Source organism: Capsicum annuum, chromosome 9, assembly GCF_002878395.1.
Source record: "Capsicum annuum cultivar UCD-10X-F1 chromosome 9, UCD10Xv1.1, whole genome shotgun sequence".
Classification (NCBI taxonomy): domain Eukaryota; kingdom Viridiplantae; phylum Streptophyta; class Magnoliopsida; order Solanales; family Solanaceae; genus Capsicum; species Capsicum annuum.
In genome coordinates, this window is record NC_061119.1 from 123,586,147 (window position 1) to 123,609,059 (window position 22,913).

Genomic DNA, 22,913 nt, shown 5'->3' on the forward strand with positions numbered 1-22,913 from the left:
TACCAGTACATTTAAAGTACTGACCCATACTTTCTTCACGCTATGATGTCTTATATCATAAGTTCAGACGCACAGTTTCCTAATCGTGCTTAGATAATTTCAGCACTTCAGCAGTAGCAGCAGTGGTGAGTCCTCATCTTTCGAGGAAAAGTTTATCTTCATTTAGAATTTCAGTATTTCTCTATTTGAGTTAATTTGGAGTTAGTTGGGGGCTTGTCCCATCAATTCCCCAATCAGTCAGTTATAGGCTTTTCAGATATTTTGACAGTTAGTCAGTTTATCAGTTATTTTATCAGTCTTTTCAAATGCTCAAATTTATGATTTATCAACATTTTAGTATTTTTAAGCCTTATGGCTTTACTCAGTTGTTTTTGCATATGTTGTTCATTATCAGTTCACTTAGTGGTCACAGCAGGTACCAGCTCATGGGTTAGATTGTGGTCACTTCTGACCGTAAGCACCGTTGTCGCGACTAGGGGGTAGCCTTGGATCGTGACAAAACTTGTGCAAAACACGTACACTTAATTAGTGTAAAAATAATTATTTTAATTTACTTGTCAAATTTTTGAAATAAAGAGAATTTTATTGTATTTTTTTCTTTTACTCTTAGTATTAAATAATTTAATAAAATAAAAGTAATATTAAATTTAAAATTGCAAAATATCATTAATAATAAAATTTATTTAATAAAATGATTTTTAATTAAAACATTCTTAATCAGTATATGTCAAGTCAATAAAGGTCAAATAATTTACTTCATTCGTGTATCTTTACTTGTCCACTTTTTTATTTTGAAATGTATAACAATACTTGATTAATTTATAAAATCAATAGATAATTTATATATTTCTATTCATTTAGCATTAAATACGATTCATTATCTGATGTATTCTTAAAGTATTAAATTTATTATATTCAAAAAGTTATAGGATAAAATTATTCTTATCATTTACTATTTCTTAATTCCAGAGTCAATAGAAAATTGGACAATTAAAAATAAATTGAAAAACAAATGGATTGATTTTCCCCCCTGTTCGAAATGGTTCGGGTAATTTATTAAAATATAATTTTCTTATTTCTTTACTTTCTTCTATACTATATGCTCCTTTGTAATAATATTCTTTAAATGCGCAAGTATATTCATCTATATAGCACATATTACATATTGCTAATTTTAACATTAAATTCCTATTTGTATCTTTTTCTTCATTTTGTTCTTCTTCGATTGTTGTCGTGCTGCCAAATTCATCTTTTATAGCTGTTTCATATTTTTTTAATAATTCTATAGGTGTTAGTTTAGTTGTCGTCAATGATGTTCCTTCTATAGGTTTACTAGTTCTTAATACTTTTTTGCTATTTTCGGTTAGATTTGCAAACCATAGTTTTACTGATCCTATTAATGTTTTTTCTATATATTCTGGTGCATCTATTATATTTATATTATTATCTAATAATTGTTTTGTCATATATCCTGTCCATAATTGTATTGTTTTTTCTGTATCTATTACACAGTCTAGATCTAAAAAGTTATAATTTTTATTCACTATTTGTTTTGGTATCCATTTATCATATTCATTATATTTTTTTAAACTTATTCTTATAATATATAGGTTTTCTTATTTCTGTTGTTTTAGGTATTATATTTTCATTTTCTTTTTTATCAAGAGTATTTATTTCTGTTTGGGTATTTTCTAAATTTTCCTCATTAATATTTTGTTCTTCATTGATTTCTAAATTTTTTGTATTTGTTAATATTTCCGTGTATGTTTCGCTATCTTCGGACTCATAATTATCTGTCTCTTCAATATCTATATTATTTATTTCTAATTCTTCATTTTTTATTTCTAATTTTTCCTTAAATTGATTTATCTCATTTAGTAATTTTTGTTCTCTATCCTTTTCTTCTTTTTCTTTCTGTCTTTGTTCATACAGTTCTTTTAACATTTGTAATTCTTTTTCTAATTCAGCAATTCTACTATTTTTGGTTTCTTCTATTTTTCGTATTTCTTCCGTAGTTTGTTGTTTTATTTTTTCTATTTCTTTTTTCCTATCTATCTCTTCATTTTCTTTTTCTACTCTTACCATTGCTGTTAATTTATCTTCTAATTTTAATTCTTCTTTTTCTAACATTAGATATAAATGTTCACCTATTTTCTTATATCTTCGTCCTAAATTAGAAAATACTATTTTTATTTTTGATCCTTCGTAATTTTCATATATTTTTTCATCTATTATAAATTCTTCTTTATTCATTTTATTGTGAATAGTTCATGTTGATATATATATTCTAAGCTATCTATTTGTGATTCTAATTTTGATATTTCATCTTTTTGTGTATTTATTGAATTTTTACTAACTCCGGCAAATATATTATAATTTAGTCTTTCTATTCTTATTTTTAATTCTTTACGTTTTTCAGAGATAATTTGTTTTAATTCTTTATATTGTTGTACCTTATTCATTTTAAATTATATTTATAATATCTTGGTGGATATCTAAATCTAATTTTATTATAATTAGGCGGTATATGTTTCATTCTTCTAGATTTTAAATGTGTTATTAACTTTGATTTTAAATGTGTTATTAACTTTGATTCAATACTAGATATTAATGTAATTAAATAGGCTAGTTTTTGTGGATTTTCTTTTGTTTTATTTAGACTTATATATTCTGAATAATTACTAATTAATGATTTTTTAATTTTTCTAAAAGCTTCTCTGTTTGTAAATGGTCTTCGCATAATTAATTTAATATTTTCGTAGGTAATTTTTTAACTTTAAATCTAATTCTTAACTCTATAACTCTAATTCGAAAATAAAAAAAAGTTGGGAAGAAGCAAAAATAGTAGATACGTTAGGAGCAAGAATAAAATATTTACAACAATGGTATAGAAACTTATGTGAAAAATATAGAGAAGAATTAAAAATGGAAAAAACATTAATAAGAAATTTAGCTTGTTGCAAAAATAAAATAGCACCCCAATTTGGATGCGAAGAAAGATATTATAAGAAAAGAAAAAGACATAAGAAATATAAGAAATATAAAAAATCAAAATATAAATATAAAAAACCAAGAAAAAGATACTATGTAAAAAATTATAAACATAAAAGACCATATAGAAAAAAGAAATCTATAAAAGAATGTACTTGTTATAATTGTGGAAAGTTAGGACATTTAGCTAGAGATTGTAAATTACCTAAAAATCCAAAAAATAAACAAATATCAGAAATAAAAATAGAAAATACCGAATACATGCAGATAGATTATATAGATTATGAATTAGAAAGTGAAGATAGTATATATGAAATTTCAGAAAATGAAACAGATAATGAAACAGATAGTGAAATAGATGAATTAAATGACTGAAGAAGATATAAAAATAATAACAAAGGAAGAATATTTAAATGATGAAGGAACGGAACAAAAAATAATATTTGACAGTAATATATTTGATGAAATAAAAGGAAAAGAATTAGATTTAAGTGTAGACAAAATATTTAAAATACCAACAATAAAAAATATTTTTACTAGGAAAAAAGATGAATATTATGTAGTATGCCAAAAAGAACATGTAATAGATTGCAGATATGCAAAAGGAAAAGCTAGTATACCACTAGTAACAAAAAGAATAATTAATAAAGAAATAAATGATATAAAAAGTAAAGGAGATCCAATAAAATATGTACACCTTGGAGGTACAGAGATATTAATAAAAGCATGTTTTAGAGAAGGAATAGATACACCAATAGAATTATATTTAGCAGACGATAGAATTATAAAACCTATAGAAAAAAGCATAATAACTGCCGTAAAAGGAAATCTAATATACCAAAAATTTAAATTTATAATAAGTGCAAATTATTCAGTAGCAGTAACAGATAGGAATATAGATAAATCATTAGTATTATATTGGAAAATATCAGGAATAGAGTTAACCCCAGGAAGTAAAATATTTACAGCAAGATGTAAAAATCTATATGTATTAACAACAAAACATAAAATAACAGGAAAAAATAAGATTAACAAAATACAAATAGAAAGTCCATTTGAACAAATAGTAAAAACAATAGATTATAATGATTATACCTATAGAGACATAGATACAGAAGAAAATTTAGAAATAGTAAATGATAGAATAAGTACAACGAAAAGAATAGCTAATGAAAAGCCAGAATCATCAAGCTCATCAAAAAGAACAAGTTATGAAACAAACTCAATAAGTAATTTAAACCAATATTACATAACAGGAAAAATAAATGAAAAAGAATATCTAATACTTTTGAATACAGGACAAGAAGAAAATTATATAGCAAGATATCTAGTAAAAAATGAAGAAATAAAAACCGATAATAATATATGCCCAGATTTACCAAGAAGTTTAATAAATAATAAAAATCTAGCAGAAAAAGAAATAATATTAGGAGTTAGAAAAATAAAAATAGAATTCGAAGTAAAAGAAGAAATGCAAAAAGCAGATATAATATTAGGAATAAAATGGTTAGAACAAGTAAAACCATATAATATAGAACATACACAATTAACCTTAACATATAACCAAGAAAAGTTATTCTTAAAAAGAGCCTTAACATGAAATGAAGATACATGTATTAATGAAGATAGTAGTAGAAGGATATTACAGTAGATATTATACGCCCATGATAGATACAGGAGCAGAAGCTAATTTATGTAGATATAATTGCTTACCAGAAAGCAAATGGGACAAACTAAAAACACCAATAATAGTCAAAGGATTTAATAATGAAGGAAGCTTAATTACTTATAAAGCTAGGAATGTAAAAATACAAGTATGGGATAAGATATTAACAATAGAAGAAATTTATAACTATGAATTAACATCAAAAGATATACTTTTAGGAATGCCATTTTTAGATAAATTATACCCACATATAATAACTAAAACAGACTGGTGGTTTACAACACCATGCAAACAAAAAGTAAGAGCAAAAAGAGTTAATAATAAAATAAGAAAGAAAACTGATTGGACAAAAGGAAGTGAAAAAATTACACAAAAGTTAGAAAATATAAACAATACTGAAGATACTGTAGAACTAGTAGTATTTTCGATAAATAAAACAGAAATAACAATATTTTCAATTAATAAAATAGAAATAATTCAGAAAAAATTAGAACAATTATATAGTGAAGGTCCATTAAAAGGATGGGAAAAACACAAAACTACTATAAAAATTGAATTAATAGATAAGAATAGCATAATAACACAAAAACCATTAACATATAATTTTGATGATTTAAAAGAATTTAAAATGCACATAGATGAATTATTAGAAAAACAATATATACAAAAAAGTAATAGCAAACATAATAGTCCAGCATTTATAGTAAATAAACATAGTGAACAAAAAAGAGGAAAAAGTAGGATGGTTATTGATTATAGAAATTTAAATGCAAAAACTATAACCTATAATTACCCAATACCAAACAAGATATTAAAAATAAGACAAATTCTATAGGTTTACTAGTTCTTAATACTTTTTTGCTATTTTCGGTTAGATTTGCAAACCATAGTTTTACTGATCCTATTAATGTTTTTTCTATATATTCTGGTGCATCTATTATATTTATATTATTATCTAATAATTGTTTTGTCATATATCCTGTCCATAATTGTATTGTTTTTTCTGTATCTATTACACAGTCTAGATCTAAAAACTGATTGGATAAAAGGAAGTGAAAAAATTACACAAAAGTTAGAAAATATAAACAATACTGAAGATACTGTAGAACTAGTAGTATTTTCGATAAATAAAACAGAAATAACAATATTTTCAATTAATAAAATAGAAATAATTCAGAAAAAATTAGAACAATTATATAGTGAAGATCCATTAAAAGGATGGGAAAAACACAAAACTACTATAAAAATTGAATTAATAGATAAGAATAGCATAATAACACAAAAACCATTAACATATAATTTTGATGATTTAAAAGAATTTAAAATGCACATAGATGAATTATTAGAAAAACAATATATACAAAAAAGTAATAGTAAACATACAAGGATACAACAAACTGATAGCACTACCTAAAACTAACCCAAGCCTAGTTAAAACTTGTTTTGACTATGGATTATTAAATACCATATACACCCAAGACGGAGAAGAGCTAACAGCCATGGAGGAATTATATAAGATATTCACTACCTATAAAAGAATAACAAAAGGAACTTTATTTTATATAAAATGTTATACTGCACCAGCAGAGATATTATATGATGAGATAAAACCAGTGATACAAGTTGTAAAGATAGGACTGACAAGAGACATGATTATACCGGAAGATATATCGCGACAACCGGAGATACCTAGAATAGAGATACCAGATTTTTATGCAAATAAAAGACTTATTGGACTAGCTACGATCATACAAGAACTAGCAAATAATTACGCTAACGGAAATCCAATATGGAGCTACTATTCAAGAGACCACCAAATGATATATTCAAATTCGAAAGAACTAAGACAAGCAGATATGGAAGATGTAAGACAGTGGATATTGACACTACTCAACCCAGAAAAACAATCTACTGCACGAGCAATAAAAAAGGGATTTATTTCAGACGGACTACTAACGAGATACTGTAAGATAATTGGACATAAATATCCAGACCACCAATGTTCAAGGTGCAATGGAGAAGATAATATTATTCCAGAGGTACATCTAGAATAAAGAAAATAAAATGCCAGCTGGAAGGATAAAGATAAAGAGCAATAATGGAGCAAATACAGAGCAATAATGGAGCAGATACAGAGCAAATAATGGAGCAGATACGACAAAAATCAACGGAGACAAGATACTGTATATTAATTAATTTGTTAGACTTTTAACATATATGTAGCCACTATAGTTGACATTTTACTTTCTTAAGTCTTAGAAATTGGATGTAAAGATATCTTTTCTTTCTTAGACTTTAACTTACGTAGAAATTTAGGATAGGTTAGGTGGGATAGACCCCACTTCTTTAAATTTTCATTACTCTTTAGAGATGTAAATTTGTAAGATCCTTTCTATAAATATAAAGGCAGAAGCACTGCGGAAAGCAGGCCGCAAGCCACAAGCCTTCTTTTGAAACAAAAATCTCTCTCCATTCCACAAACAAAAAATATACTCAGTTAATTAGAAAAATATACTCCAATGGAAAAAGCTATGGAACAACAGGAACAACAAAACTCAAAAACATCAAAGCTACCGGAACAGGTATATCTATTTATAATTATGAATAGCTAATTTCATAATTCCCAACAATCATGATATGATAAAATAAATTCATATTAGTTACTTTATAGTAGAATTATTCGAAGAATAATATGTTAAGAAGTTTATTAACAAAGAGGAAACGGAGAAATATCCCTAAGGACTATGCCATCCTAAAGGTGAAACCATTGAGGCAAGAAGCCGTGGCGGGGAGTAACCAAAGTAGAGGCGCTGTTTAAGGGAAAAAGTATCCAGATTACCATGTTAATAGTGACAGAAGAACATATTATTTAAGAATAATCTAGTATATAGTAAGCCAATATGACCATATTTTGTTGTGTACGTGATTGAAGGGAATATTTTGAAAAAAGCAAATTTATGAAAAATGAATGATAATATATCTGATGTGATGGTAGATAAATTCAAGATACTTATTTTGTATGCACTTAGAAATATAAAAGTAGCAGATATAAGAAAAATAATATTAGAAAAAGCTTTTGGTAAATATTATACATCTAGAATAAGCTATATACCACAAATACCTAACTACTCTTATAAATACTTAAGGTGATAAGTTACATAAAAATAAATACATGGAAAACAAAGATATAAAATTTCTTAATAAAAATATGCAAAAACTACTAAGACTAAAACAAACAGCTACAAAACAATTTTAAAATAGATCATTTAGATTATCTTAAAATTTTAATATTATATATACTTAAAAACATAGAAATTATAGATATTAAGAAAATAATATTAGAAAAAGTAATAGATTACGAAACTGAAACTATAAATTACCTAGAACAGTTATACGAAGAAATTTACCCAGAAGGATATTATTCAGATTAAGATATGTTAGAATATATTAGACAAACTAGAGAAAATCAAGAAAATCTAAATAATGAAATTAATTATAGAAACCGAATTAGACAAATAATAAAAGACCTAAAAGAAAAATTAATATGGATAGAAAAAACCTTAGAAAATTTAGATAAAAATACATGTGATAGTTTATATAATTTAAAAAACTCACTACGAGAAGAACAACATAAAATAATAAATAACATTGAAAATCTAGAATTAGATATATATTATAGCACAGATAGAATAAATTATTATACAAGAATTTGTAACTCTGTAATTACTACAGGATAAAATAATTAATGAATATATCTTACGAAAAAAGTAAATTATTAAAAGATAACATCCACGCACTAAATAAAAATAGATTCACTACAAATATATACCAAATCTATTATACCTACAAATCCGCGCACCATTTTATGAATGGAATGTGTTACCCTTTGGATATAAAAATGCACCAGGTAGATATCAACATTTTATGGATAATTATTTTAAACAATTATCTAATTGTATAGTATACATAGATGATATATTATTATATACAAAAACCAAAGAAGAACATTTAAAATTATTAGAACAATTCACAGATATAATAGAAAAATCAGGAATAAGTCTAAGCAAAAAGAAAGCTGAAATTATGAAAAACCAGATAGAATTTTTAGGAATACAAATAGATAAAAGTGGAGTAAAAATGCAACAACATATAGTACAAAAAATAATAAATTCGAAAGAAGAATTAGATACAAAAAAGAAATTACAATCATTTTTAGGATTAGTAAACCAAGTAAGAGAATATATTCCAAAATTAGCAGAAACCTTAAAACCACTACAGAAAAAATTAAAAAAGGATATAGAATATAATTATGATGAAAAAGATAAAAAACAAGTTCAAAAAATAAAATTACTTTGTAGAGAATTACCTAAATTACAATTTCCAGACGAAAATAGAAAATTTATATATATAGTAGAAGCAGATGCAAGTGAATATAGCTACGGAGGAGTACTTAAATATCGATATGAAGCAGAAAAAATAGAACATCATTGTAGATATTACTCAGGTACGTTCAACGAAACAGAAATAAAATGGGAAATAAATAGAAAAGAGTTATGTTCATTATATAAGTGTTTATTATCATTTGAGCCATATATTGTATATAACAAATTTATTGTACGAACAGATAATACACAGGTACGTTGGTGGCTAACAAAGAAAATACAAAATTCAGTTACAACAAAAGAGATTCGAAGACTAGTTTTAAATATATTAAATTTCACATTTACAATTGAAGTGATTAGTACTAACAAAAATGTCATTGCAGATTACATATCAAGACAAAGCTACACAGACTGAAATAGTAGAGGAAGATACTCTAGAAAAAATACTTAACACCCTAACTACGCTTTCAATGAAAGTGGACAGTATGGGTAATGAGATAGAAAAGCTAAAGACTAATGAAGGTAAACTGAAGTCTATAGCTACAAATCAGCTAACTCAGCAGTGTGCAGAGCTATGTCGATCGGAAGACATTAAAAATCCAGAGATAGAAGGAGACGTTGGGACACTCCATAAAACCCATAACATTTATCAATCTACTTCTGCAGGTACAAGCAAAGGAGTTAATAAGCCAAGATACCAGAATGCCAATATGAATAAAATATTTGAAAAACCATTTACCCCTAAAACACAAAAAGACCATTTGTAAGTTGGCGGAGGAAAATAACTTTGCACAAAGGAATTATAGTTTTAGTTTCTTTTTTCTTCTAATTTTTTCTTTTTGTCTTTTCTTACGTTTTGTATTTAAAAATAAAAGTTTGTTTAAAACTTATTAAATTTTTTCGTAGTGTAGTTATCTGTTCATGGCGTGTTTGAGAATTTATAGTTTTCCAATTTGTTTGAATTAGCATTTGTTTTTAAAAAGTAGTTTTTGATGAATTAGTATTTCTTTTTACATTTTTAAATAGAAATTTTATAGTGAATCTGTCACTTTTGCCTCTCCTATTATATATAGATAGATTTTCCAAACTTTGAACTATCACTTTAATTGAAGGTCTCTTGGTTGAATTTCGAGGTGCTTTTTCATTGATGGCATCATTAACGATTATACCCCTACAACCTTCTCATTTTGATGTTTCCTTGTTATTCGTTTCACCATAAAATTTATTTGCATTTTTAAGAAAAAATAATTTACTTTATTTAATTAGTATTTTATTACTGAGATTTCAAATTTAGATTGACGTTATATTTCAGTTTGAAACATAAATAATAATATGCTTTGCAATTCACTTTTGAAGCTATATTCAAATTCATTTAGTTTAAAGATAAATATAATTTAAAATATTCTTTATAAAAGAAATATTATGTAAGACCCGTGCCAGAATGGGCCCAATATATTTTTTTTATTTCAACTTCTGTGATGTAAATAAAATTTAGATAATTAATTATTAAAATAATTTAAGTTTTTAAATTTTGTGATTTATAATATTTTCCTTCTATTTCAATTTAAATGACAATGATATAATTTTGAGAGACAACTAAATATTTTATATTTTAAAATTTTTAAATTATTAATTATCTGATTTATAATATTTTTTACATAATTTTTTAATAAGATATGAATACTCTCCTCATCCCAATTTATGCAGCACAAATAAAATTTTGGTAATCAGTCTATTTTTTAAATATTTTTGTTAGTTATTGTTATTTATAGTACTTTTTATTTCATTTTCAAATAATATATGTTGTTTTATATCATCTTCTGTCCCATCCCAATTTATATGGAACTAATATAATTTTGATAGTCAATCAACTTTTTTATGCTGACATATCATTTTGTTATTCTTAATTTTCTAATACATAAATGACTTATCATAGGGGTGGTATAGTAAAATCATTGTTTGAAGGACGGTAATTTAATTTAAAACATCAAGAGTTATTTCGCATTTCTGTCTATTTTATCTGTTTATTAAATATTATTTATTTTCTTGATATCTAGATGACTAATAATAATTAATTAAAAGCGATTGATTATGTTACTCCTATAAAAATTAACATAATTTTATCATATCTAATAGTAATCATCGATAACTCAACGAAGTAGCATATTAATTAAATACAGGATGCTATATTTTGCATGTACAAAATATGATATTATTAAACATTATTGGATAGTGCATTATGTTTATCTCTCACAATAATAAAATTTTATTATATATTTTTTTTAATAGATCTATTTAAGTTACCCAAGTTATTCGCACCCCCCCTCTATTTTGGTATCAAAGCCTATGTTGTTTAAAGTTACCAGAAGTAGTATATATTTGGATTTATTTGATTAATTTATTAATTATGATAAAATTAGATTTAGATATCCACCAAAATATTATAAATATTATTTAGATGAATAACGTACAGAAATTACAAAAATATAAAGAACTAAAATAAATAATATCTGAAAAACGTAAAGAATTAAAAATAAGGATAGAAAGACTACAGCATAACATAATTGTCGGAGTTAGTAAAAATTCAATAAATGCACAAAAAGAAGAAATATCAAATTTAGAGTCAGCAATAGATAGTCTAGAATATATATATCAACATAACCTATATACATTTAAATAAAATGAACAAAGAAGAATTTATAATAGACAAAAAAATATATGAAAATCACGAAAGATCATAAATAAAAATAGTATTCTCTAATTTAGGAAGAAGATATAAGAAAATAGGTGAACATTTATATTTAATGTTAGAAAAAGAAGAATTAAAATTAAAAAATAAGTTGGCAATCATGGTAAGAATAGAAAGAGAAAACAAAGAAATAGATAAAAAAAAAATAGATAAAATAAATCAACAAACCACAGAAGAAAAAAAGAAAAATAGAAGAAACTAAAAATAGTAGGATTGTTGAATTAGAAAAAGAACTGCAAATGCTAAAAGATTTGTATGAAAAAAGACAGAAAGAAAAAGAAGAAAAAGATAAAGAACAAAAATTATTAAACGAGATAAACCAATTTAAAGAAAAATTAAAAATAAAAAATAAAGAATTAGAAACCAGTGAATTAGAAATAAATACAATAGATGCTGAAGAAACAGATAATTATGATTCGAAAGATAGTGAAACATATACAGAAATTCTAGAAAACATAGGAAAACTAGAAATTAATGAAAAACAAGAAGTAATTAATAAAGAAAATCTAGAACTAATAAATACAGAAGTAAATACTCTAGATAAAAATATAATACGTAGTACATCAGAAATAAGAAAACCAACCTATAATTACAAAAGTAAGTTTAAAAGATATAATCCAAAGAATGAATATAATAAATGGACACTAAAACAAATAATTAATTACAACTTTTTGAATTTAGACTGTGTAATTGACACAAATAAAACAATACAACTATAGGTAGGATATATGTCAAAACAATTATTAGATAATAAAATAGATACAACAAACACATCAGAATATATAGAAAAGACATTAATAGGAACAGTAAAATTATAGTTTTTAAACCTAGCCGGAGAAAGTAAAAAAGTATTAAGATCTAATAACAAAATAGAAGAAACATCAACAACTACTAAAATACTACCAACAGAAATATTGAAAAAATATTAAATAGCTATAAGAGATGAATTTAGCAGTATGAGAACAGAAGAAGAAGAGCAAAATAAAGAAAAAGATATAAATAGAAATTTAATGTTAAAACTAGCAATATGTAATATGTGCTATATAGATGAGTATACGTGCACATTTAAAGAATATTATTATAAAGGAACATATAATATAGACGAAAGTAAAGAAATAAGAAGATTATATTTTAGTAAATTACCCAAACCATTTAGTTCAAAAATCATAAAGAGTTGGGATAAAGCAAAAATAGTAGATACCCTAGGAGCAAGAATAAAATTTTTACAACAATGGTATAAAATCTATGTGAAAAATATAGAGAAGAAATAAAAATGGAAAAAACATTAATAAGAAATTTAACATGTTGCAAAGATAAAATAGCACCTCAGTTTGGATGTGAAGAAAGATATTATAAGAAAAGAAAAAGACATAAGAAATATAAGAAATACAAGAAATCAAAATATAAGTATAAGAAACCAAGAAAAAGATATTATGTAAAAAATTATAAACATAAAAGACCATATAGGAAAAAGAAATCTATAAAAGAATGTACTTGTTATAATTGTGGAAAACTAGGACTTTAGCTAGAGATTTTAAATTACCAAGAAACCTAAAAAAGAAACAAATATCAGAAATAAAAATAGACAATACAGAATATATGCAGATAGGTTATATAGATTATGAATTAGAAAGTGAAGATAGTATATATGAAATTTCGGAGAATGAAACAGATAATGAAAGAGATAGTGAATTAGATGAATCAAATGACTGAAGAAGATATAAAAATAAACCAAATAACTGAAGAAGATATAAGAATAATAACAAATGAAGAATATTTAAATGAAGAAGGAACAGATCAAAAAATATTATTTGATAGTCATATATTTGATGAAATAAAAGAAAAAGAGTTAGACTTAAGTGTAGAAAAAATATTTAAAATACCAACAATAAAAAATATATTTAGTAGAAAAAAGGAAGAATACTACGTCGTAGTAAGCAAAAAAGAACATGTAATAGACTGTAGATATGCAAAAGGTAGAGCTAGTATACCACTAGTAACAAAAAGAATAATTAATAAAGAAATAAACTACATAAAAAAGTAAAGACCCAATAAAATATGTACACCTTGGAGGAACAGAGATATTAAGAAAAGCATGTTTTAGAGAAGGAATAGATACACCAATAGAATTATATTTAGCAGATGATAGAATTATAAAATCTATAGAAAAAAGTATAATAACTGTCATAAAAGGAAATTTAATATACCAAAAATTTAAATTTATAATAAGTATGAATTATTCAGTAGCAATAATAGATAAAAATATAGATAAATCATTAGTATTATATTGAAAAATATCAGGAATAGAACTAACGCCAGGAAGTAAATTATTTACAGCAAGATGTAAAAATCTATATATATTAAGAACAAAACATAAAATAATAGGAAAAAATAAAATTAATAAAATACAAATAGAAAGTTCTTTTGAACAACTCTTAAAAACAATTGATAATAATGATTATAGTTACAAAAATCTAGACATAGAAGAAGATTTAGAAATAATAAATGATAGAATAAGTACATCAAAAAGAATAGCTCATGAAAAAACAGAATCATCAAACTCATAAAAAAGAACAAGTAATGAAACAACTTCAACAGTTAATTCAAACCAATATTACATAACAGGAACAATAAATAAAAAAGAATATTTAATACTCTTAAACACAGGACAAAAAGAAAATTATATAGCAAAATATCTAGTAAAAAGTGAAGAAATAAAATCTAATAGTAATGTATGCTCAGATCTACCAAGGAGTCTAATAAACATTAAGGATACAGCAGAAAAGGAAATAATAATAAGAGTTAGGAAAATAAAAATAGAATTTGAAATGATGGAATAAATGCAAAAAACAGATACAATATTAGGAATAAAATGGTTAGAACAAGTAAAACCATACAATATAGAACACACACAATTATCTATAACATATAATAAAGAGAAATTATTCATTAAAAAAACTTTAACATGATATGAAAATATATGTACTTGTAAAAATAATAGTAGAAGAATATTATAATAGGTATTATACACTTATGATAGATACAAGAGCAGAAGCAAACCTATGTAGATACAATTGTTTACCAGAAAGTAAATGGGATAAATTAAAAACACCAATAGTAGTCAAAGGATTTAATAATGAAGGAAGTTTAATTACATATAAAGCTAAAAATGTAAAAATACAGACATGGGATAAAATAATAACAATAGAAGAAATCTATAATTATGAACTAACATCAAAAGATATGCTTTTAGGAATGTCATTTTTAGATAAATTATACCCACATATAATAACTAAAATAGATTGGTGGTTTACAACACCATGTAAACAAAAAGTAAGAGCAAAAAGAGTTATTATTAAAATAAGAAAGAAAACTGATCGGATAGAAGGAAGTGAAAAAATTACACAAAAGTTAGAAAATATAAAAAATACAATAGACACAGTAGAACTAGTTGTATTTTCGATAAATAAAAAAGAAATAAATATATTTTCAATAGATAAGGTAGAAATAATAAGGAAAAATCAAGACAACTATATAGTGAAGATATATTAAAAGGATGGGAAAAACATAAAACTACTATAAAAATTGAATTAATAGATAAAACTAGCATAATAACTCAAAAATCATTAACATATAATTTTGATGATTTAAAATAATTTAAAATGCATATAGATGAATTATTACAAAAACAGTATTTACAAAAAAGCAATAGTAAACATAATAGTCCAACATTTATAGTAAATAAACATAGTGAACAAAAAAAAAGGAAAAAGTAGAATGGTTATTGACTATAGAAATTTATATGCAAAAACTATGACATACAATTATCCAATACCAAATAAGATATTAAAAATAAGACAAATACAAGGATATAACTACTTTAGTAAATTTGACTGTAAATCAGGATTTTACCATTTAAAGTTAGATGAAGATTCTAAGGAATTAACAGCATTTACGGTACCACAAGGATTTTATGAATAAAACGTATTACCATTTGGATATAAAAATGCACCAGGTAGATACCAACACTTTATGGATAGTTACTTTAAACAATTGGATAATTGTATAGTATACATAGATGATATAGTACTATACACAAAAACTAAAGAGGAACATTTAAAATTATTAGAACATTTCACAGATATAATAGAAAAATCAGGAATAAGTTTAAGTGAAAAGAAAGTTGAAATTGTGAAAAACCATAGAATTTTTAGGGATACAAATAGATAAAAGTGGAGTAAAAATGCAACAATATATAGTACAAAAAATAATAAATTAAAAAGAAGAATTAGATACAAAAAAAAATTACAATCATTTTTAGGATTAGTAAACCAAGTAAGAGAATATATACCAAAATTAGCAGTCTAAAGCCTTTACAGAAAAAATTTAAAAAGGATGTAGAATATAATTACAACGAGAAAGATAAAAAACAATTCCAGAAAATAAAAATACTTTGTAAAGTATTACCAAAATTACAATTCCCAAACGAAAATAAAAAATTTGTCTCTATAGTAGAAGCAGATGCAAGTGAATATAGTTATGGAGTAGTACTTAAATATAGGTACGAAAATGAAAAAATAGAACATCATTGTAGATATTATTCAGGAACATTTAATGAAACAGAAATAAAATGGGAAATAAATAGAAAAGAATTATGTTCATTATATAAATGTTTATTAACCTTTGAACCATATATTGTATATAACAAATTTATTGTGAGAATAGATAATACCCAGGTTCGATGGTGGTTAACTAGAAAAATACAAAACTCAGTTACGACGAAGGAAATTCAGAGATTAGTATTGAATATATTAAACTTTACATTTACGATTGAAGTAATCAAGACTGACAAGAATGTTATTGCAGATTATGTATCAAGACAAAGCTACTCAAACTGATTTACCAATGGAAGAAGCTGATGTCAAAGATACCCAAACAGACTTAATATTACAAGTGTTTGAACAAATGAAGTTATTACAAGAACGAGTTATCACATTAACTACTGAAGTTACAAATGTAAAAGTGCAGGTTGAGCACTATAAAAAACAAGAAGCTATTAGCAAAGATACTGTATAGGAAGAGCACATTAAAAAACTAAACCTAGAATGTGATGATGAGAAACACCTAAAAACTCAAATTACTAACGAAATTACAGTTACAACTGCAGGCGCAAGAGATGTATACAAGGGAAATAATATAGTCACTCAAAATAAACCTGAACCACCAAAGAAAAAGAATTATAACCTCAACCAGATATTTTCAAAACCATATACACCAAATATACAAAAATCAGAGTCATCTATACCTCCCCAGATACACACATATTCTGAATCACTCAATCAATAAAAGAAGACTTATAACCATATCACTCATACATATATTGATAATATTTATACCTTACAAAAATTGTTAAATACAAAACCTATCCAGAGTGAAGATTTAGCAAAACAAACCAAGGATATATTACACAAAAATGTCAGAACTATAACAAACTTATTGCTTTGCCTGGCACCAGTGCAAACTTAATTTCTTCATGTTACTATTATAGACTATTATTTATAGTTTACATAATTACTGGAGAAGAATTAACAAGAATTCCAGATATTCACAAAAAAATTATGGATTATAAAAGGATTACGAAGGTACAGTATTCTATGTCCGTTTCTACTCAACACCAGCAGAAATATTGTTTGATGAAATAAAACAGACAATTACTGTTGTCAAGATAGGAATGACACGAGACTATATTATCCCTGAAGAAATATGTGAACAAGAAGAGATAACCAAAAACCAGATACTGGACTTCTACCTAAATAAGAGAGTTATTAGACTTAGCAGTATATTGACTAAGTTAGCAAATAATTATATAAATCAAAACCCAGTTTGGATTTACTATAACAGAAATCAATTATTGGTTTACTCTACTTGTAAAAATATTAGAGAAAATGGCAGAGAAGAGATAAGAAAATGGATCATAATGATCCTAAAACCAGAAGAGTTACCAGTCACAAGATCTATTATGAAAGGAGTTATTTCAGAATAAGCTATGGATCAATTCTGTAAACAAGTTGGTCAAAGATACTATGACTACATATGCAGCAGATGTAGTGGAAGACACAACTTTATTTCAGATGTGATGCTACAACAGCAAGAAGATAAAAAAGCAGCAGATACGACAAGAAGAAAATAACTAAGAATCAATAATAGAGAAATAAAAGACAAAGGAGACAATTTAATAAAAGTTAGAAAGCGGCATATGGCAGTATAGTTATTTTTTTAACTTATTTTTACATAAAATGTATAGCATTATTAGAGTGTCATTATTACTCTTGACTTTTTTGGCACCTATCATTATTAGTCATAAGTAGCCTTTAAGACTTTTTAATTTCTACTTTTTGTAAAGTAGTTTTTGAAGAGTTATATTACGACAGGTGTAAAGATGTAAATAGGATATACGTTTTCTTTATCCTTTTTAGATTATAAATAGAGGATCATCCGCTCAGATGAAGGGCAAGCCTTCATGAGTTGAAGCAAAACCCTCTCTTGTACACAAATTTTTTTTGAATTATTTAATAAAAAATAGGTATATTTCCAAGGAAAAGCTATGAATCAGACAACTATAGAAAATCTAAAATTATTAGGTTTACCAGAACAGGTATTTATAGTTATGATTATGAATAGCTAAATTCATAAATTTCTGGCAATCATAATATGATAAAATAAGTTCATGTTAGTTACTTTATAGTAGAATTATGTGAAAAATAGCATGTTAAGCAGTTTATTAGCAAAGAGGAAAAAGGAGAAAAATTCCTAAGAACTATGTCATCCTAAAGGTGAAACCGGTGAGGCAAGAAAGTCGTGATAAGGGAGTAGCCAGAGTAGAGGCACTGTTTAAGGGAAAAGTATCCAGATTACCATGCTAATAGTAACCGAAGAACATGTTATTTAAGAATAATCAAGTATATAGTAATCTAAAATGATCATATTTTGTTATGTGTATGATTGAAGGGAATATTTTGAAAAAGCATCATATGAAAAATGAATACTTATTTATCTGACTAATGGTAGATAAATTCAAAATACTTGTTTTGTATATACTTAAAGATATAGAAATTGTAGATATAAGTAAAATCATATTGAAAAAAATATTTGATAAATATTTTATAACTAGAATAAATTACATACCACATCTACCTACCTACTCTTATAAATACTTACATACCAAACCTACACATCAACCATGATAAATTACGTATATTTAGAAAATTGAAAAATGGATATGAAAAATATACAATTAATAGAAAAACTAATGAAAACAAATTTAGAAGAATACATGAGAACTAAAGATATAAAATATATAGAATTCCTTAATAAAAATATAGAGGAATTATTAAGATTAACAAACAACTAATAAATACTATGATAAAGCAATTAATTACTAGAATCTAATTCCAAGTTATCCAAGTTATTCGTAGAAACCTAAGCCTAATATGGATAATATGACAAGATATATATCTGATGAAACTAAGATACTAGTTTTATATATCATAAAAGACTTAGAATTAGAAGACATAAAGAAAATAATATGGGAAAATATATTTGATTATGAAGATGAGTTACTAAGTACTAATTACATAGAAGATGAATTAAAAAATATAGATTTCTATGGTAGAAATAATTCAGACAGTTATTATTCAGATGGATATAATGCAAATTAAAAATGCTAGAATATATTCAAAGAGTTAGAGAAAAATAAAGTTGGCTATATGAAGAAATTAATTATAGAAACCAGCTTAGAAAAAGAAGAGAACAATTAAAAGAAAGATTAATTTGGATAAATAAAACCATAAAACAACTAGAATTAAAAGACAGTTTAGAATATGATTTAGACATGGAATTATTCATAGACGAAAAAGACAGGATAATTAACGAAATGGATAACCTAGAATTTAATATCAAATATAATACAATTAGAATAAATTATTACAAAGAAATTTGTAGTATCACAACTACTTTAGAGTAAAATGATAGACTATGAGTATTTAAAATATTGGAGACAAGATATGGAAGAAATAAGATTAACAGAAATACTTATGAAAGAGAATTTAATTGAATATTTTAGAATAAAAGATATAGAATATTTAGAATACCTCCAAAATAATATACAAGAATTACAAAGATTAAGAGAAAAAACTAAAGAATATTATACTAAAGCATTTAATAAAATACCATTCAATCACCCCCCAAGATATGAACAACAATAACAATAACAACAAACCCAGTATATTCCCACCTAGTGGGGTCTGGGGAGGGTAGAATATACGTAGTCCATAAGACTACCTCTAAAGAAGTAGAGAGACTATTTTCGATAGACCCCTAGCTCAAGACACAGGACAATGTATAAAAATATTCAAAGCATGAAACATGATAAAACTAACAAAAATACAACATCCACAAAAGTAATGTACAATACCAAACAAAAGACACCAAAACCTTCCTAACTACGGACTACGATTCATCCACCCACCTTATCCCTCTATCCTAGTATTTTTCCTCCAAACCTTCCTATCTGCACCCCCCTCCATTTTGGTATCAAAGCCTATTAGGAATTTATTTTAATAAATTAAATTTAGTAATTTTGTACTTTAAAAATTTAAAGTTAAGTTTAAATATTAGTATTTCTATATAAAAAAATAATTTTAAAATTTAAATTTACTAAAAAATATAAGTAAAAAAATTAATTTTGAATATAAAAGTCAATTAATATGATAAAATTGATTTACTTTAAATATTTAGTTGCAATTAATTAATATAAAATTATTATATTATTAAATTATTTAAATTTAAGAAGCTATATTTTGCATATACAAAATATAATATTATTAAACGTTATTGGACAGTACATTATGTTTATCTCTCAAAATAATAAATTTTATTCTATATTTTTATTTATTTATTTTTTACTTGATACATATTGACCCAACACAAATCTTAAGAAAATATTAATTAAGAATTTATTTTATTAAATTAAATTTATTAATTTTGTACTTTAAAATTTCAATTTAAGTTTAAACAATAGTATTTCCATATAAGGAAAATAATTTTAATATTTAAATTTACTAAAATAAATAAGTAAAAATATTAATTTTAAATATAAAAGTCAATTAAAATAATAAAATTTATTTACTTTAAATATTTAGTTGTAATTAATTAAGATAAAATTATTATATTATTAAATTATTTAAATTTAAGATGCTATATTTTGTATTTAAAAAATATGTTATTATTAAATATTATTGGATAGTTCTTTATGTTTATCTCTCACAATAATAAAATTTTATTATATATTTTTCTTTATTTCTTTTTTACTTGATACATATTGACCCAACACAAATCTTAAGAAAATATTAATTAAGAAATTATTTTATTAAATTAAATTTATTAATTTTATACTTTAAAAATTTAAAGTTAATTTTAAAAGTTAGAATTTTCATATAAGGAAAAAATAATTTTAAAATTTAAATTTACTAAAATAAATAAGTAAAAAAATTAATTTTGAATATAAAAGTCAATTAAAATAATAAAATTAATTTACTTTAAATATTTACTTGCAATTAATTAAGATAAAATTATTATATTATTAAATTACTAAAATTTAAGATGCTATATTTTGCATATAGAAAATATGATATTATCAAACATTATTGGATAGTGCATTATGTTTATTTCTCACAATAATAAAATTTTGTTAAAGATTTTTATTTATTTCTTTTTTATTTGATAAATATTGATCCAACACAATTCTTAAGAAAATATGCATTAAGAATTTATTTTATTAAATTAAATTTATTAATTTTGTACTTTAAAAATTTAAAGTTAAGTATAAATATTAGCATTTCCATATAAGAAAAAAATAATTTTAAAATTTTAATTTACTATAATAAATAATTAAAAAATTAATTTTGAATTTAAAAGTCAATTAAAATAATAAAATTAATTTACTTTAAATATTTAGTTTCAATTAATTAAGATATAATTATTATATTATTAAATTACTTAAATTTAAATAATTTAAGAGAGTAAAATAAAAAATATATAAAATATTTAATTATACATTTTAAGAAGTATGGGCCCCACCATATTCAATAGAACTTAGGCATTATTTTAATTAAATAGAAAAGTGTTGCTAAAGTTCAACAAGTAAAGCATTAAAGATAACTATGCTCAACAAGTTAATTCTACAAAATGACCGTTATATCCTTAACCTTTTTATTAATACCTTTAAGCTGCCATGTTGAAAGTACCTCTTCTTATATATAAAAATATTATAATCACTCCTTATCTAATTTCAAATTTATAAAATTAAAATAAAATAAAAATATTTAAAATTTTTGATCGAACACCTACTTATCTTTCCAACAAATTTTATTAGTACAAGTAACCTGAATTATCCAAGTTTATTGACTAACACCATTTTAAATTGTCAGAGTCATGATAATAGTGATTTAGGTTATTTAAATTGAACTACTAACATGTTATTAAGTGAAGTCAATACTTGATTATGAGCTTGTTTTGATCAACCTATTTTAGATATTTTAAAATTAAAATATCTTTAAGATATTTTTATATATTTGGATAAGAAAAGAATTTTTTTTTTAAATATTTATATTAAGGTTAAAATAATAAAAATAAATCAATGAAAATTATATATTAGGATTCTTAATTCATAACTTATGTTTGTAAGGTACAAATTATAAATCCATCCCAACAGACTATATTTTACTATGGTATTAAATTTACATAGTTGTGTTATATTTATTAAATAAATGACTCTTATAGAAATTAACCTAAATGAGTTTTACTAAGTTGTGCTATATTTATTAAATGAATCTTTTAGAAATTAACCTAAATGAGTTTTTCAATAATAACTTTGACATATAAGGCTCTAAGCAAACTCTCTAGTTTCGTAAGTGTTGTTGTTGTTGTTGTTGTTGTTACTTAATTGTGCTATATTTATTAAATGAATATTATAGAAATTAACATAAATAAGGTTTTTAATAATAACTTTGACATCTAAGGCTCTAAGCAAACTCTCTAGTTTCATAAGTGTTTGGTTGTTGCTGTT